Genomic DNA, 14472 nt, shown 5'->3' with positions numbered 1-14472 from the left:
CAGGACCTTCCAGGTGATAGGTAGCATAGGTGACCTTCTCACCTTTAGCCACGTTCGTAGAACACAGCTTAAGAGTGATACTATGAAGCCAGTCATCTGCATCGAGTGGCTCAAAGGAAGGGTGGAAGGTGGGTGGTTTCAATGTAATGAAGTCGGTGATGGAAACCAACTTCTTACACTGATGTGCGGTGTTCTGCTCAATCTGTGCCAGCAAGCGGTTAGTCTCACGCTTGTTCCTCTCGGATACTAACAAGAACTCTGCCATCAAAGGCTGGTCAGGAGGATCCTCATCCCTACCATCTCCGTGGTTCTTGCTATGAGCAACTGAACCACGGTTAGCAGACGACATCCTACCATAGAAACCAAGTTAACAAGGATGGAATTAGCATCGACATAAGGATGCGGAATGTAATGCAAAATCATTGGAAACTCTTGAAATCCTAGGACAATTTCGGCAGCATAACGGCTGTAAATGCTCAAAAAGGATTTTGAGACATTCATCAAAAGAATGGCATAATCACTCAGCATCATAATATCAAGGTTCTGGGTCAAACTGATGGCACACGGAAGTAGTAGAATTGTACGGAGACACAAACTCAACAATCCTAAGACTTTACGGTTTAGTAACACGTCATCCTGAGAGATAGAGGAGAAGCGTAGTCCTTAATCCTCGTAGAAAAGAAGAGGCTGACTCAGAAAGAATGACATGAGGTAAAGGAGTAAAAGAGCCTTACGTTCCCTTCCGCAAGCAATTCCCTTATATAACTAAAGCATTTCTAGACTCAACTTCGACCAATATGGCTTGGTAATCCTATAGTCAGTCAAGCTCTGATACCAATGCTGTCGAGACCCCGATTCTATGTCACACTGATTGTAACGCCCTCGATGCGGCTATAGCTCCCACGTGTCGAGGCACGACTTAGAGACATAACCGCATTGAAAGCAATGTCGCAAGTCAGGCAATCATTACAACATCCCATGTAATATATAATAAAAGGGGGAAGAACATAGTTGGCTTACACTCGCCACGTCACGTCAAAGTAGATAAATAACATCCATCATACAAGCACTCATGGCCCGACTACGGCGCCAAAATAGAAGAGAACCCAACATGCGACAAGGCCCTGAATCAAACCCCAACTAGGCACCACTACTGATCATCGGGAAAGGAAACATAATAACGCTGAGAGTCCTCGTCGAACTCCCACTTGAGCTCGTACTCGTCACCTGGAGCGAAATCACCTGGACCTGCATCTGGAGTTATAGTATCTGTGAGCCACAGGGACTCAGCAATCTCGCACCCTTGCGATCAAGACTATTTAAGCTTATAGGAATGGATAAGGCAAATATATGTGGAGCTGCAGCAAGCGACTAGCATATGGGAGGCAAAGCACGAGCGAGAATCTAGAAGGACAACCTGCGCAAACATAACTCCAACACCGTGTCCACTTCCCGGACTCCGCCGAGAAGAGGCCATCACGGTAACACACACAGTTGATTCATTTTAATTAATTAAGGTTTGAGTTATCTACAACCGGACATTAACAAATTCCCATCTGCCCATAACCGCGGGCACGGCTTTCGAAAGTTCAATCCCTGTAGGGGAGTCCCAACTTAGCCCATGACAAGCTCTCACGGTCAACGAAGGAATAGACCTCCACCCGAGACACACCGATCAGACTCGGCAACCCGGTACAAAAAGACAATTCGACAGGTTAAAACAAGACCAGCAACACCGCCCGAATGTGCCGACAAATCCCGATAGGAGCTGCACATATCTCTTTCTCAGGGCACACTCAGATAAGCAATCCATACAACTAAAACCAGCCCTCGAGTTTCCCCGAGGTGGCGCTGCAAGGGGCTCTAGTTTGGACCAACACTCAGAGGAGCACTGGCCCGGGGGGGGGGGTAAAATAAGATGACCCTTGAGTCTGCAGAACCCAAGGGAAGGAAAAAGGCTAGGTGGCAAATGGTAAAACCAAGGTTGGGCATTGCTGGAAAAGCTTTAATCAAGGCGAACTATAAAGGGGTTCCCATTATAACCCAACCGCGTAAGGAACGCAAAAATCCGGGAACATAACACCGATATGACGGAAACTAGGGCGGTAAGAGTGGAACAAAACACTAGGCGAGAGGACGAGCCTTCCACCCTTCACCAAGTATATAGATGCATTAAGATAACATAGCAATATAATTATATCCCAACAAGTAAACAAATGTTCCAACAAGGAACGCCTCCAATCTTCACCTGCAACTAGCAACGCTATAAGAGGGGCTAAGCAAAGCGGTAACATAGCCAATCAACGGTTTGCTAGGACATGGTGGGTTAGAGGTTCAACATGGCAATTGGGAGGCTGACAAGCAAATGGTAGGCATCGTAGCATTGGCAAAGCAAGAGCGAGCAAACTAGCATAGCAAAGATAGTAGTGATTTCGAGGGTATGATCATCTTGCCTGGAGAGTTGTCAGAGTTGACTGGATCCTCACAAGCAAACTCAACGGGCTCCTCGGTAGCGAACTCGTCTCCCGGCTCTACCCAAACAAGACAAACAAGCAACAAGGATACAATCAACCACGTGCAAGACCAAGCAATATGATGAAATGATGATATGCTATATGGAATGCGATGCGGAATGCAAAATGCAATATATGACAGGAAATGCATGAACCTGGCCTCAACTTGGAATTTCAAGGGTGCCACTGGATATAGGGGATGAAATCTCTTGAAAACGATATAAAGATCATTGGAATTGGAGTTACGGTTTGGAAATGGCAAGCGTTTTAAGATATGACATCGGTCTGCGATTTACAGCAAGTAGGCATCAAAATGCAACGAAATGAACATGCTACAGCCACCAAACAAGACAACAAAATACATTAAAGGGATGCACACAAGATGCTTATCAAAAGACTAGCACTGAGCCACGGCCAATTCATCCATTATGAGGTTCAAACAAGCATGGCAAAAACGCAAATGCAAAACAGATTCCAGACTTTGTGAAATTAACACTAGTCTGAAATTTCAGATCACGAAGCCCTCTTCGGAGCAGCAAAACAATATGATACATGACCTTAACATGACAAGTAAGAACATGGCATGGAGATACTCAACAAGCTTAACAAAAGACCCAAAGTGACCTGGGGCCAAAAGGGTTCACAAAATATATTAACGGGCACACGAACATAGCTAAAACACAATCAGTTTTCAGACTTAGTGAAAACTGAGACATGCTGAAATATAACTCACGAAGGCATGTAAACGAGCTCGATGCACTCACCACGGTGCAAGTCACAACAAGGCAAGCATACATCTATTAAGAAGGCACAATTTACAAGCTAGACATGGCAAGAACAATGGCATAGCATGCACGGATCAACTACAACAACGCCGGCAAAAGCGCAAACGAGTTGACGATCTGCCCTGATTCACCACGAAGCAAAAGTAGAGCTCGATTGACTCAAGCTATGATGCTGCATAATTGCAAATAAAGACATGGATGGATAGAGCATAACATGAATAAAAAAAGTCCCTTACAGATCATCCTCAAAAGAGGCACGGATCACTAGGAAACAAGCTGAACATATGGCATCATGAACTAAACTATCCCAGACTTGGTGAAAACAACTAAGTCCCTGAAAACAGATTTACCGGGTGCCTCACTTTGCAAGCTTGCACAAGTCACCACACACATCCTAAAAATGCATGGGTTGCACCTATGGAAATAAGACAAAATTCTTAACAAAACATATGAAGGACTCACAGGCATAGCATGCACACAATAATCATGGCAAAAATGACAAAAGTCTAAGATGAACTAGCAGTTCTGACAATTAACTCACGAAGCCTCCTTCTAACAGCATTTAGGGCATCAAGATGAACTCAAATGAAAATGATTCAATGGAATTAAATAATGTACTCGTCGAGACGAAGATTTTTATATATCATATGTCCAAAACGGAGCTACAGGTGCAAAGTTGCGGGCGGTCAAAGTAGGAATAAAAATCTGAAATGAGAGGGAAAAAGTCAACCGAGGAGAAGTTTGGATCTAGATCTGGCGCGTTTCCCGAGGAGTTCGCCGGAGTTGAGCTCGAGCTGGTCGGAGTTGGAGCCCGCGGGGAGAGGCCGGGGCGGCGTGGTGCGGTGAGGGGGAGGCCGGGGCGTGGTGCGGCGGCGCCGGCGGGCGCGGACGGCGGCGGTGGCCCGCCGGAGCGGCGCGGGCGGCGATGGTGCGGCGAGGGGGCGAGGCGGCGGCCGGTCACCGGAGTTGGCACGGCGGCGGGGCGGCCGGGCTCGAAGACGAAGGCGGCAGGGCGCGGGTGCTGGGCGGCGGCGGCTCCGGGCCGGGAGGGCCCCGCACGGGCCTGCGGGGCGGCGGTGATGTGGGCACCGCCCGGGGACAGATGGCAGGACGGGAGTGGCTGGGCGCGACGGGGCGGACGTTGTCCGGTCCGCACCGGACACGTCCGTCGGCGGCAGATCTGAATCTTTTTTTTAGGGTTTGGACGGGGGAGACGAGATCCGAAAAATGGAGGGGGTATATATAGGCATAGAGGGAGCTAGGAGACTCCAAATGAGGTGTGGTTTTCGGCCACGCGATCGTGATCGAACGCTCTAGGACATGGAGCAGAGTTTGGTGGGTTTTGGGTCAAATTGGAGGGGTGTTGGGCTGCAACACACACGAGGCCTTTTCGGTCCCTCGGTTAACCGTTGGAGTATCAAACGAAGTCCAAATGATACGAAACTTGACAGGCGGTCTACCGGTAGTAAACCAAGGCCGCATGACAAGTCTCGGTCCAATCCGGAAATGTTTAATCCCCACACATGAAAGAAAGCTAGAAATGACCACCGGAGGAGAACGAAGCACCGGAATGCAAAACGGGCAACGGGGAAAATGCTCGGATGCATGAGACGAACACGTATGCAAATGCAATGCACATGATGACATGATATGAGATGCAAGAAAACAAAAACAACACACGGAGAGAAAGACCCGAACCCGAGAAATAAATATAACTTAACGCCGGAAACGGCAAGAGTTGGAGTACAAATTGGGAAAGTCGTATCTGGGGCGTTACAACACTCCACCACTACGAAAAGATCTCGTCCCAAGATCTAGGACTGAAAGAACTCCGGGTACTCAGAACGGAGGTGATCCTCGCGTTCCCAGGTAGCTTCACGGTCGGAATGGTGAGACCACTTGACTTTGAGAGATTTGATTGACTTGTTGCGAGTCTTGCGTTTAGTCTCTTCAAGAATAGCAACTGGGTGCTCACGATAAGAGAGATCTTCTTGGAGCTCAATGTCCTCGAAGTTGACGGTGCGGTCAGGAATCTTGAAGCACTTTCGAAGCTGAGAGACGTGGAACACATCATGAACATTTGCAAAGTTTGAAGGAATTTCGAGTTGATAGGCGAGGTCGCCTCTCTTGCTGACAATCTTGAAAGGTCCCACGTATCTAGGGGCAATCTTCCCTTTGATACTGAAGCGACGAGTACCTTTCATGGGAGAGACGCGGAGGTAAACATGATCTCCGATCTCGAAAGCGAAATCACGGTGCTTACTATCATAGTAGCTCTTCTGGCGGGATTGGGCTGCTTTAAGGTTATCATGAATGACTTTGCACATTTCTTTTGCTTCTGTGATTAAGCCATTACCCAGCAGCTGACGTTCACCGGTTTCAGACCAGTTGAGAGGGGTACGGCACTTCCTGCCATACAGAATTTCAAAAGGGGCCTTGCCCGAACTTGCTTGAAAACTGTTGTTGTACGAGAATTCAGCATAAGGAAGACAATCCTCCCACTTCATGCCGAAGGAGATCACACAAGCCCTGAGCATATTTTCAAGAATCTGGTTGACACGCTCGACTTGACCGCTTGTTTGAGGATGGAAAGCAGTGCTGAAGCGGATGTTGGTGCCCATGGCCTTCTGAAAAGAATCCCAAAACTTCGAGGTAAAGATGCTGCCACGGTCTGAAGAGATCACTTGAGGAATACCGTGCAGAGAGACAATGCGAGAGGTATAGAGTTCCGCCAATTGAGCTGCAGTGATCGACTCCTTGATAGGCAGAAAATGAGCCACTTTGGTGAGCTTATCGATGACAACAAATATAGCATCATTGCCACGCTTGGACTTTGGAAACCCAGTCACGAAGTCCATTTCAATGTGGTCAAACTTCCATTCTGGAATGGCAAGAGGTTGGAGGAGGCCAGCTGGCCTTTGGTGTTCTGCCTTCACTCTTCTGCAGACATCACATTCATTCACGAATTGAGCGATCTCGCACTTCATTCGAGTCCACCAATAAGCTTGCTTGAGGTCCTGATACATCTTCGTGCTCCCAGGGTGGATGGAGAGGAGAGAATTGTGAGCTTCGTTCATGATCACTTTACGAAGTTCACCTTTGGGCACAACAATACGATCCTCGAAGAAGAGAGTGTCCTTGTCATCAAGGCAGTAGCACTTGTACTTGGAATGACTCTTGGCAATCCCAATCTTCACCTTTTTCACCATAGCATCAAGAAGTTGGGCTTGGCGAATCTGGTCTTCTAAGGTAGGAGAGACTTGAAGGTTGGCGAGGAAACCTTGAGGAACAACTTGCAGATTAAGCTTGCGGAAAGCTTCACAAAGCTCGGGTTGATAAGGCTTGAGAATCAGACTGTTGCAATAGGCCTTTCTGCTCAAAGCGTCAGCAATCACATTGGCCTTGCCTGGAGTATACTCAATACTCGGATTATACTCTTGAATCATTTCGACCCATCGAGTTTGCCTTAGGTTGAGATTAGGCTGAGTGAAGATGTACTTGAGACTCTTGTGATCAGTGAAAATGTCCACTTTTCTTCCCAATAGAAGATGTCTCCAAGTCAAAAGAGCATGCACAACTGCCGCCAACTCGAGATCATGAGTGGGGTAGTTCTTCTCATTAGGCTTCAACTGGCGAGATGTATAAGCAACAACTTTCTTCTCTTGCATCAATACTGCGCCAAGACCTTGGAGAGAGGCATCACAAAAGACCTCGTACGGCTTGGATTCATCAGGCGGAGTCAGAACTGGAGCAGTGATCAACTTCTCTTTCAAAGTGTTGAAAGCAATATCACACTCTGGAGACCAAACATACTTGAAGTGCTTCTGAAGAAGATTTGAGAGAGGCTTCGCGATCTTGGAAAAGTTTTCAACGAATCTTCGCAATAGCTTGCGAGACCGAGAAAACTGCGGAGTTGCTTCACGTTCTAGGGAGGTTCCCAATTCACAATTGCGGATACCTTCTCGGGATTCACGGAAATGCCTTTGGCAGAGATGATATGACCAAGATAAAGAACCTCATCGAGCCAAAATTCACACTTGGAGAACTTGGCATAGAATTGATGTTCCCTGAGTTTATTAAGAACCAAACGCAAGTGCTTGGCATGATCTTCCTTGTTCTTCGAGAAAACCAGAATGTCATCGAGATAGACCAAAACGAAGTCATTGGTGTAGGCGTTGAAGATGAAGTTCATCATCCGAGAAAACATCGGAGGAGCATTGGCGAGGCCAAAAGACATGACAGTGTAGTCATATGAACCAAAGCTTGTTCTGAATGCTGTCTTGGGAATATCTTCTTCACGAATGCGAATCTGGTGCTAACCCATACGGAGATCAAGCTTGGAGAATACTTGAGCACCTTTGAGTTGTTCGAACAGCTCATTGATGTTGGGAAGTGGGTATTTGTTCTTGATGGTCTTCTTGTTCACCGGATGGTAATCAACACAAAGTCGGTCCGTTCCATCCTTCTTCTTCACAAAAAGAACACCACAACCGCACGGAGAAGTACTAGGCCGGATGAGACCCATTCTTTCCTTCTCATCGAGTTGCTTCTTCAGCTCCTTCAACTCTTCAGGTCCGAGCTTGTAAGGACGTTTGCACACAGGTTCCGTGCCAGGCTCAAGTTCAATAACGAATTCAACTGGCCGGTGCGGAGGCATTCCTGGGAGCTCTTCTGGAAAGACGTATTGATATTCGCAAACGACTGGAATTTGAGAGATGGCATCCAATTCACCCTTCTCATTGAGAGAAAACAGACAAATGGTATTATCCCGAGCGGCAAAGACAATTACATCCTCAGACGAATGAGTCAATTGAATCTGCCTGGCTGCACAATCAAGTTGAGCCTTGTGCTTAGAAAGCCAATCCATCCCGAGAATAAGATCAATATCCGAGTCACCAAGAACATTTGGAGAGGACAAGAACTTATAGTCGCCTAAAGTGATAGCAACATCCGGAACGCATACTCGAGATGTCATTTGACGGGCCGGAGAGACAATAGCCAACGGCTTCGGCAACACTTGAGTAACAAAATCATGCTTAGATGCAAAAGGTCTCGACATGAAACAATGCGATGCACCAGTGTCAAAAAGAACTTTTGCAGGAATATCATTAACAGGAAGGTTACCCATGATCACATCTGACGAGTCCTCTGCCTGAGCTGCATTCATTAAATTCACCTTGGCATGCTTGGGGTTATGCTTGACCACAACTGTACTTGCCGATCTGACAGGAGGAGGAGGAGGAAGACGCCTCTGGTTGAAACACTTGTTGGCATAGTGACCCTTCTGTTGGCACTTGTTGCACGTGACCTCTGAAAGCGGACGGTGATACGGAGCACTCGATCTTGGAGCTTGAGACGAAGTCTTGTTCTGAAAGCCTGGGTTGGGTGGGTGGGAAGAACCACTGCCACCTTTGCTCTTCTGCTGAAACGGCTGACGGAACGGAGGAGGAGGAAGCCAAAACTTCTCTGACTCGCTTCCGGGAAGCATCACACCTCAACTGAGCAGCCTCTTGCTTCAGTGCCATGTTGTAGAACTAATCGTATCTCAAGGGCTCGAAGAGGACAAGAGCGAGCGGAATATCTTCTCTGAGTCCACCCCTGAACTGGTATATCATGCTCTTCTCATCAGGCACGTCCTGCTTGGCAAAGCGGGCAAGCTTCTGGAACAATTTGTTGTAGTCATAGAAAGACAAAGAGCCTTGCTTCAGATTGCGGAATTCCTCACGCTTGCTTTCAACCACGCTCTGCGGAATGTGATGAGCTCGGAAATCTCGATGGAAATCATCCCAAGTGATAACACGTCCACCTCTGGAATCCTTGTACTGCTGGAACCATTCTGCTGCCTGATCTTTGAGTTGGAAGGAAGCGAACTTCACAAAGTCCTCAGGCCTGACGTTACTGCACTCGAAATGCTTACACAGATCCACAAGCCAATCGTCAGCATCGGTTGCCTCAACACAATTGCTGAAAGTCTTTGGCCCATTAGCAAGGAACTAGTTGAGTGTAGCAAAGTGATTCTGATTGCTTCCTTGATTCCCTTGACTGCCTTGATTGCGCTCTTGGAGAATTTGCATGATCAGCTGAGTGTTTGCATTAGTTGCGGCCATCACAGCTTGCCATGCCTCTGGAGGAGGTGGAGGCGGTGGCGGATCAGGATTCGGAGTCTTGCGCGTTGGAGGAGCCATCCTGAAGAGGTTGACCACCATTAGCACATAGACAGATAAATATTGAAGCTGAATCCAATTGAATGAAAATTGCAACATATAGTCTTTACATCCGAACAAAATGAACGAATGCATTCCTCTTCAAATGGTCACATATCCATAAATTGAGAAGCCACGTAGAATTAAGGTAGAGAAATAAATCAACAAGGTACGGATCAAGAACGAATAATCGATAAGAAATCCCAATCTCAAACCAATATCCGTGGAAGAAGAACTAGAGCTACTAGAATTCCCACCTATGAAACTCCCGAGCCTTTCCGGTTATGCAATCAGGTGTTGGGGATACAGGGGAAGCATAATATCTCACCCAAACTAGCAAATCCTACATCCAGCTGTATCCATCCTTCAACACATAACCAAGAAAACTTCGGAAACCATCTACCTCAACCTTCGAAAAGCATCCGTTATACAAGTTATGGCGATACTCCCGAACTCCCACCCCAGTACTGGGTGGCGTCGAGGTTATCTCACCAACGAACTGCATAAAAGAGATTTTCGATGTCGGCGAACATATCTCAAGTATTTCAGAATTGCAACGATAAAATTATGATGACAACACCTCAGAGCTCAACTCCCCCGGACACTTCCACTAAACCCCTGACAGGAGGCACCAAGACAGTATTCTCATCATAAGCCATCGGAACAAATCCAAGATACTCGCGTGATCCTAAAAAAAATTTTAGTGAAATTTGAGAAGAGAAGAGTCAAAACTCTACGTCAGGATGCCTTACTAGAGCGATGAGGAGACTGGGAAGTAAAAAGAATTCCTAAACTCTCCGATATATAATTCCTAAGGACTCAAAACATTTTTCTAGACACAACTCGGCTGCTAAGACGATCAAGCAATGGGGCTCCTAAGGTCGGGGAAGGCTCTGATTACCAACTTGTAACGCCCTCGATGCGGCTATAGCTCCCACGTGTCGAGGCACGACTTAGAGACATAACTGCATTGAAAGCAACGTCGCAAGTCAGGTAATCATTACAACATCCCATGTAATATATAATAAAAGGGGGAAGAACATAGTTGGCTTACACTCGCCATGTCACGTCAAAGTACATAAATAACATCCATCATACAAGCACTCATGGCCCGACTACGGCGCCAAAATAGAAGAGAACCCAACATGCGACAAGGCCCTGAATCAAACCCCAACTAGGCACCACTACTGATCATCGGGAAAGGAAACATAATAACGCTGAGAGTCCTCGTCAAACTCCCACTTGAGCTCGTACTCGTCACCTGGAGCGAAATCACCTGGACCTGCATCTGGAGTTATAGTATCTGTGAGCCACAGGGACTCAGCAATCTCGCACCCTCGCGATCAAGACTATTTAAGCTTATAGGAATGGATAAGGCAAATATATGTGGAGCTGCAGCAAGCGACTAGCATATGTGTGGCTAACTTATACGCAAAAGAGAGCGAGAAGGGGAGGCAAAGCACGAGCAAGAATCTAGAAGGACAACCTGCGCAAACATAACTCCAACACCGTGTCCACTTCCCTGACTCCGCCGAGAAGAGGCCATCACGGTAACACACACAGTTGATTCATTTTAATTAATTAAGGTTTGAGTTATCTACAACCGGACATTAACAAATTCCCATCTGCCCATAACTGCGGGCACGGCTTTCGAAAGTTCAATCCCTGCAGGGGAGTCCCAACTTAGCCCATGACAAGCTCTCACGGTCAACGAAGGAATAGACCTCCACCCGAGACACACCGATTAGACTCGGCAACCCAGTACAAAAAGACAATTCGACAGGTTAAAACAAGACCAGCAACACCGCCCGAATGTGCCGACAAATCCCGATAGGAGCTGCACATATCTCTCTCTCAGGGCACACTCAGATAAGCAATCCATACAACTAAAACCAGCCCTCGAGTTTCCCCGAGGTGGCGCTGCAAGGGGCTCTAGTTTGGACCAACACTCAGAGGAGCACTGGCCCGGGGGGGGGGGGTAAAATAAGATGACCCTTGAGTCTGCAGAACCCAAGGGAAGGAAAAAGGCTAGGCGGCAAATGGTAAAACCAAGGTTGGGCATTGCTGGAAAAGCTTTAATCAAGGCAAACTATCAAGGGGTTCCCATTATAACCCAACCGCGTAAGGAACGCAAAAATCCAGGAACATAACACCGATATGACGGAAACTAGGGCGGTAAGAGTGGAACAAAACACTAGGCGAGAGGCCGAGCCTTCCACCCTTCACCAAGTATATAGATGCATTAAGATAACATAGCAATATAATGATATCCCAACAAGTAAACAAATGTTCCAACAAGGAACGCCTCCAATCTTCACCTGCAACTAGCAACGCTATAAGAAGGGCTGAGCAAAGCGGTAAAATAGCCAATCAACGGTTTGCTAGGACATGGTGGGTTAGAGGTTCAACATGGCAATTGGGAGGCTGACAAGCAAATGGTAGGCATCGTAGCATTGGCAAAGCAAGAGCGAGCAAACTAGCATAGCAAAGATAGTAGTGATTTCGAGGGTATGATCATCTTGCCTGCACAGTTGTCAGAGTTGACTGGATCCTCACAAGCAAACTCAACGGGCTCCTCGGTAGCAAACACGTCTCCTGGCTCTACCCAAACAAGACAAACAAGCAACAAGGATACAATCAACCACGTGCAAGACCAAGCAATATGATGAAATGATGATATGCTATATGGAATGCGATGCGGAATGCAAAATGCAATATATGACAGGAAATGCATGAACCTGGCCTCAACTTGGAATTTCAAGGGTGCCACGGGATAGAGGGGATGAAATCTCTTGAAAACGGTATAAAGATCATTGGAATCGGAGTTACGGTTTGGAAATGGCAAGCGTTTTAAGATATGACACCGGTCTGCGATTTACAGCAAGTAGGCATCTAAATGCAACGAAATGAACATGCTACAGCCACCAAACAAGACAACAAAATACATGGCAGGGATGAACACAAGATTCGTATCAATAGACTAGCACTGAGCCACGGCCAATTCATCCATTATGAGGTTCAAACAAGCATGGCAAAAACGCAAATGCAAAACAGATTCCAGACTTAGTGAAATTAACACTAGTCTGAAATTTCAGATCACGAAGCCCTCTTCGGAGCAGCAAAACAATATGATACATGACATGAACATGACAAGTAAGAACATGGCATGGAGCTACTCAACAAGCTTAACAAAATACCCAAAGTGACCTGGGACCAAAAGGGTTCACAAAATATATTAACTGGCACACGAACATAGCTAAAACACAATCAGTTTTCAGACTTAGTGAAAACTGAGACATGCTGAAATATAACTCACGAAGGCATGTAAACGAGCTCGATGCACTCACCACGGTGCAAGTCACAGCAAGGCAATCATACATCTATTAAGAAGGCACAAAGTACAAGCTAGACATGGCAAGAACAATGGCATAGCATGCACGGATCAACTACAAAAATGCCGGCAAAAGCGCAAACGAGTTGACGATCTGCCCCGATTCACCACGAAGCAAAAGTAGAGCTCGATTGACTCAAGCTATGGTGCTGCATAATTGCAAAAACAGACATGGATGGATAGAGCATAACATGAATAACAAAAGTCCCTTACTGATCATCCTCAAAAGAGGCACGGATCACTAGGAAACAAGCTGAACATATGGCATCATGAACTAAAATATCCCAGACTTGGTGAAAACAACTAAGTCCCTGAAAACAGATTTACCGGGTGCCTCACTTCGCAAGCTTGCACAAGTCACCACACACATCCTAAAAATGCATGGGTTGCATCTCTGGAAAGAAGACTAAATGCTTAACAAAAATCATGCACACAATATGAAGGACTCATAGGCATAGCATGCACACAATAATCATGGCAAAAATGACAAAAGTCTAAGATGAACTAGCAGATCTGACAATTAACTCATGAAGCTCCTTCTAACAGCATTTAGGGCAGCAAGATGAACTCAAATGAAAATGATGCAATGGAATTAAATGATGTACTCGTCGAGACGAAGATTTTGATATATCATATTTCCAAAACGGAGCTACGGATGCAAAGTTACAGGCGGTCAAAGTAGGCATAAAAATCTGGAATGAGAGGGAAAAAGTTAACCGAGGAGAAGTTTGGATCTATATCTGGCGCGTTTCCCGAGGAGTTCGCCGGAGTTGAGCTCGAGCTGGCCGGAGTTGGAGCCCGCGGGGAGAGGCCGGGGCGGCGTGGTGCGGCGAGGGGGAGGCCGGGGCGTGGTGCGGCGGCGCCGGCGGGCGCGGACGGCGGCGGTGGCCCGCCGGAGCGGCGCGGGCGGCGATGGTGCGGCGAGGGGGCGAGGCGGCGGCTGGTCACCGGAGTTGGCACGGCGGCGGGGCGGCCGGGCTCGAAGACGAATGCGGCGGGGCGCGGGTGCTGGGCGGCGGCGGCTCCGGGCCGGGAGGGCCCCGCACGGGCCTGCGGGCCGGCGGCGATGTGGGCACCGCCCGGGGACAGATGGCAGGACGAGAGTGGCTGGGCGCGACGGGGCGGACGTTGTCCGGTCTGCACCGGACACGTCCGTCGGCGGCAGATCTGAATCTTTTTTTTAGGGTTTGGACGGGGGAGACGAGATCCGAAAAATGGAGGGGGTATATATAGGCATAGAGGGAGCTAGGAGACTCCAAATGAGGTGCGGTTTTCGGCCACGCGATCGTGATCGAACGCTCTAGGACATGGAGCAGAGTTTTGTGGGTTTTGGGTCAAATTGGAGGGGTGTTGGGCTGCAACACACACGAGGCCTTTTCGGTCCCTCGGTTAACCGTTGGAGTATCAAACGAAGTCCAAATGATACGAAACTTGACAGACGGTCTACCGGTAGTAAACCAAGGCCGCATGACAAGTCTCGGTCAAATCCGGAAATGTTTAATCCCCACACACGAAAGAAAGCTAGAAATGACCACCGGAGGAGAACGAAGCGCCGGAATGCAAAACGGGCAACGGGGAAA

Source organism: Triticum urartu, chromosome 2, assembly GCF_003073215.2.
Source record: "Triticum urartu cultivar G1812 chromosome 2, Tu2.1, whole genome shotgun sequence".
NCBI lineage: Eukaryota > Viridiplantae > Streptophyta > Magnoliopsida > Poales > Poaceae > Triticum > Triticum urartu.
Note: the sequence above shows the minus strand (reverse complement) of the source record.